Consider the following 5,939-nt stretch of genomic DNA (forward strand, 5'->3'; position numbering starts at 1 on the left):
TCACCGCTGCGCCATCCCTGCGCCCTAAACAGATACGCAGATCATATTTAAATTATTATCAGATAAAGAGGTGCCAGATAATTAACTTCACTCCATAAACAACAAAAACGGAGATTAAGTTTTCATTTTCCCATATAACAAGCAAAACAATACAATTGCTAAGGTAATATTGTGATTATAATGGTCATCAGTGTGGCGTGAAAATGGCGAGGTGGCCTCCAATTTTTCTTTCAGCTTTTCAAACTAATAATGTAATTATCAATTAGACAAAGTTCAAGGAAATTTAAGACATACCCTTTTACATTGAATCACCTAGGCATATTAGCACTTAGCTTGCGATTTAAACGTTTTGTTTCTGCGTGCGTCATCCACAACTAAAAGGAAACGCCAATCCGCGCTTAAAAAAGTGATAGCATGCGCGCAGAGGCTCATCTTACTGATTTCCCTGATTAAAATCGGGCATATCTCGCATGCAATGTTAGCAAAGAAACATACTCAATTTGTGTACTTAGCGGACGGTACTGTATGAGTGCGAAAAGTAATTACCTTCGTTAAGGTATCTTGTAACATGTGCCTTAAGCGGAGCGATCTTTCGGTCACAAACGTCTTTTCCACTGTTCGCCTCACTAAAGCTGTAGTTCTTTAACGTCAGCCCTCCTTTTGCAGCAACAGCTGGGGCACTAATGATCAGAGCCGCATTGTGATAACGGCCGGCGTTATCGCTTCTCAAAAAAATATCTTTGAGATTTGGGGCGATTTGCACAAGTTGATGAACAAGGTATTCCAGTACCGAACATACTGCAAACCAATCTTGGTTGCACGTTTCAAAAATGTGGATAAACGTCTGCACCTGCGCAAAAGAAACAAGTAAATATAAATAAATAGTCATAAAATCGAAAATGTTAAAAACCGAATTTGCACACGCAAAACGGTAAATACCTGGAACTCAGTTTCATCTTTTTCTACTTTTGTAATGCAGACTGACACATGCCAGCTGATACCCTTTTTGCCAAACCACTCCTTCTGAGTCTCTCGATAGCTCCGTGGCAACCACTTCATTGCCCAGTCCATCACAACTAAAACCTGCCCCGCAGTAAGATTGTCAAGAACGTCGATTTTACTCTTTTCCTGATTGATGGCTCTCACAATATGAGCTTTCCATTGCAAGATTTTTTCTGCGGCTTTCTCGGTGTCATACTTTAGTTCCTCTTTCTGTTCCTGGTAACTAAGAATAATGGACTCGCTATCAATTCACTACGCTATACTTCAAGTATAAAGAACTATTACGTTTAAAGTATCTTCACAGGAAAAAAGACAAATTAGACAACGGGACTAACATTGAATTAGTGCAAAAAAACTCTTAACATTCCAGCTAATGTGCTGGTTATGTCCCCGTGTCTTTTCATTGGATCAGACGACTGAGACAATCCTTACGGGTTAGCATTGACGTAATCAACTTTGCTAACAAGTACACGACTAAAAGGAAAGTAAAACTTTCCTAGTATGGCCAACTCAAGTTTAATGAACCCGAACTAAAGCCAGGAATACCAGAATAGCAGCGTATCGCTAACCACTAACTGCTAACGGCTTCCGGCTGAAAAAATAGCTTTTAGCTGTCCAAGATTATACTGGAATTCAACTGTAAACGTGTGCCTGCAGAATAAGACGCAAATGCTTTACCTACTGGGGAGGTGACAGGAAAAAATGGAACGGCCACCGTAAAAGTTTTCAAAAAAGATGAATAACTTCAAAAGACGCATGGTTACCCCTACATTTTATGTTATGAAATTAAAGTGGCAAGCCTATTAAACACGAGATTAGTTCCTGGTTAAGAGGAAAAGCTATTTAGATTGTACTTAAGCTAAACCAGAGGAAGGCTGTCAGAGACGCTGAAAGCGCTGTTGCAAAGATTTTGTCATTAAAAGCATACCAAAAATGGCTTTTATGTGACCACTTACCATGTAGTTTTAAGATCTACATAAACATGTTAGCTTTTCTGTATGTAAAGGCGAATGCTAAGGAAATCTGTGAGGAAATATCCTTTTCTTTTTTTTTTCAGAAAAGTGCTAATATGTCAGTATTTTTGTTGAGATTCAAGGATAATTATCTCAAAAAAAAAAAAGTGTGTGGCTACCCCATTTTTCTTTGTGGATGCCAATAGCCCTTACAAAGATCTACTTTTCCGCATGGTCCTAATCTGGAAAAAAAACTTTGTATTTAGTAGGCACCGTCCTTAATTAAACCTTTATTGGTTACCAAACCGGCGTCTAGTGGCATGTATCGAAAAGTCGTGTACCCAGTGCATTGGCACTTGCTTACCTGTAACAGATATCTTCAGCGTCTAATCCAGCAATGATATCATTAGGAACTTTCTTAGAATCCAGGCATCGATCACACTGCATAGAATGGTCATGGTCACAGGCTGACTTGAAGTGAGTATCGTCGGATGATAGGGCGAAGCGTATGCAGTGATCAGCACAGGGACTTTCCTCCAAGACGTGCAATTTGTAATCGGCCTTTAGATACCGTTTAGCTGCTCGAATCCTTTGTTTTAGGCTATCAACCCACTGAAGGGATGACCCTACATAAAAACAAAACGATTTCCTCTACTACCCAGCATCTAGCCTCCCCAAGGACTAAATATCATGAAGAGCGAAGAAGCAATAACGAGAGAGAGAATCATAGTGGCTAGAGGAAAGGACATAAAGTCTCTGTCACAGAATCATTCCTCCGGCTAAATCTTTTCTTCGCTCTCCACAATATGGAACACGCTATACGGATTTAGAACAACAGCACACTGTTAGACTAAACTCTGAATGTCAAAGATTGTAAAGTTCTTTAACCCATTGACTCCCAGGGGTTCCCCATTGACCAGTAAAATCGTCTGACGTTAGACAGAGTAAAATACTAAGTCTGGCCGCTTTCGGCCGGTTTGGATGTCGATGGGTTAATGGGGACATAGTTTTTCAGTGAGTGATTAACCCATTGACTCCCAGGGGTTCCCCATTGACGAGTAAAATCGACTAGCGTTAGACAGAGTAAAATACTAAGTCTGGCCGGTTTAGGCCGGTTTAGGCCCGTTAGGACGTCAAAGGGTTAAAAACCTACCAAGGGAAGCCATTGTTAGTAGAATGTTTTCCAAGGTATCAAAAGCTGATGCCCCTTCGCTTGTAACATTGTCTAATCCTGCAAGGCCCTTCTTCTGTGAGGCTGCACAAATCTGTGACACAGAGCATTTAAAAAAGTTATACGCAAATTGAAAAATTGCGACTAGTCAAAACTCAGGTTTGCTTATTACTTCATGCGCGCCGCAATATACAGCATTAAAATGCACATTAAAATAACATGTATTTCTGGCTTACCAGGAATTTCGCATTCGTTAGCGCAATACAAAGTTATTATGACGCTGTAACGCATGACTTTCCACTTGTTGGAAATCCTCTCAAGTATGCAAAATGCAAAATGTCGTGGCTATATGTGCGACTGCTGTCTATCAAACTGTATATTTTACCTTTAAGATAGAAAACAGCGTTGATCTACCAAGAGGATAGAAGTCCACTTCACGGCAGTATGACTGGTACAGCTTGACCATTCTGGAACTGATTAAGGTTCGTACTAGATCAGGCACCTCGATGGATTCACCGGTTGACATCTTAAGCTTTCTTGTACCGTATGCAACATCTTGAAGATAGTGCGGGCTGCTAATAAAATCCAAGAAATGGTCAACTTTTTCCTCATTCAACCGATAACGTACTACGGGCTCTCTTTCTTCAGAGACTCCTTCACCCACAACTGCAGAATGTTTTCTTGCCTGATCAATCCTCCATGTCGTCAGACCTGGTACCATAGATTTTAACTTCGATTTACTGTAGTGTTGCACGAAGATGGATAAGATCGTCATTTTTGTGTACCATGATGTCGCTCCTTCGTACAATGAAACTAGGGTCACAACAATCTTATTTTCAGGGCTTGGCTCTTTAGTTGTAGAAAGCGTATTGATCCGAGTAAGCAACTCAGCTGATTGTCCGGGGGCAATACACTCCAAAGCTGTTTCTACTACCTCCTTCGATTTTTGCTTGATGTAAGAACTCGTGCTTTTTGCGACTTCTGAGATTGGCTGGTTCAGTTGAAAGCGAACTGGACTGATTCGTCCATCACTCAAACTGCCAATACATCTGTTTAGGGCTTGTAGTCCGCGATTAGCTTGGGGCGTTGGAAAATACTCCTCATCATCGAGACGTAAGGACTGTACTAAGGTAGGTAGTGGAGTCATGATGTCATCATACTGACTCTCGAGTTTAGAGTATTCACCAGGTTGAACCTTTTAAAAAGACAGTAAAATACATCAGTGAGTAAATTTAATTTGTTGAGAGACAGCGGAGATCATCTCAAAATAATTTTTGTTTTTATGTACTGATATATGCCATTGTTAGGATTTTAAAAAAAAACCCAACAACTTGAAAATCGCCACCAAATGTGATTTCTTTCTTGTTTCTTGTCAAATTAAGCCCAAAATACTCGAGTTAAGAATAAGAAGAGGCCAAAACACTCATAGAATTGTCTATATTTTTGTTAGCTATGAAGACAAATGACTTCTCGACGTGTCATATTGGTAGGACAGTTTTGCTGACCGCTTCTGTTACGGGCACAGTTACCATATTCGAGGAATGTCGCCAAGAGAAACAGTTGGGCTGGTTATCATATCAAAATTTTGGCCAGAGATGAACCAACAGCTACTGAAAGTTTCAGCATCAGAGAGTAAATCCACTTTTTAAAAGAACCCTAGAGGGGCGTGGCATCTACCCCAGCTTCCCCACTTTGTTCGTCCGTGGGTTACGTCTGTCTTGCTTCTGAACCCGCTCAGATGCATTGTATCAGCTTTGAAGCTGGCGTGCAAGGCTGCCAAGTTTCGCGCGCGAGTGTCTTTTTTTTTGCTGGAGGAGCTACGGAGACTGCGAGGGATTTAAACGAGCGACGAAGCCGCTAGGAAAACTAATCCGTCACCGTTCTCCTCGCAGCAGAGGTTCCGCCGTTAAAACATAGCACGCATCCTGCCAGCTACGCAGGCTAATTTTGAAACTCTACTCTGACCTAGCATCATTCGATTTTGAATTGATGTTATAGGTACTGGTATCTAAGTCAGCCACGGCGGTGTTAGAAGATGGTGATGATGATGGTGATGATGATGATGATGATGATGATGATGATGATGATGACGATCTAAGTCAGCCCAATAAACTATACTATCTGTAGGATAAGGTAGTGTGAATAAGATGAGTTTTAATACCTGGTGTCTTCGTGGCTTTAACAAGGTTGATGAAACTTCGTCGTCACTGACACTTTCTTCAAAATCATCTTGTGTTCCTACTTCTCTGGTGGCCATTCCTGGATCCTTTAGAGAAGTGAAAAAAAAACTATGACTTCGGCCAGGTTTGGTTTGTAATTCTGGGAATCAGAGTGGGTCTTTCATTGGTGGCTAACCTATACATATTCAATAGTCTCTGCATGTTCCTCTTGAAATGTATTGAGAATTTTAGGCGCGTAACATCCTATACGCATATACGCACGTGAGTACTTGAAGTGACCAGAAAATTTTGAAATTTTAGCAATTGTTTCTATTTTTAACATTTTACTTGTACGCAACCACGATTTCGTGATGAAAGCACCACTTTGATTAAATTCTAAAAACTAAAACACAAGCTATACCATGTTCTAACTCAGTTTTGCATTGTACTTTTTTTGCACTAACAAGGCCAGCAAAAAGGCGAGGTTGCAAAGCAGCGACGTTCCAAGAACGTTCGTGACAAAGGAGCGACGTTCCGAGAATGTTCTTGACAATTCCAGCCACGATAGCACAACCAAAACAATGTTTTGTTTGCGCCAAGTTTGCTCAAAATAAGGGCAAGACGCTTTGTTCTTTGCTTGTATTCACACAACTA

This window comes from Montipora foliosa, chromosome 1, assembly GCF_036669935.1.
Source record: "Montipora foliosa isolate CH-2021 chromosome 1, ASM3666993v2, whole genome shotgun sequence".
In the NCBI taxonomy this organism is placed as follows: domain Eukaryota; kingdom Metazoa; phylum Cnidaria; class Anthozoa; order Scleractinia; family Acroporidae; genus Montipora; species Montipora foliosa.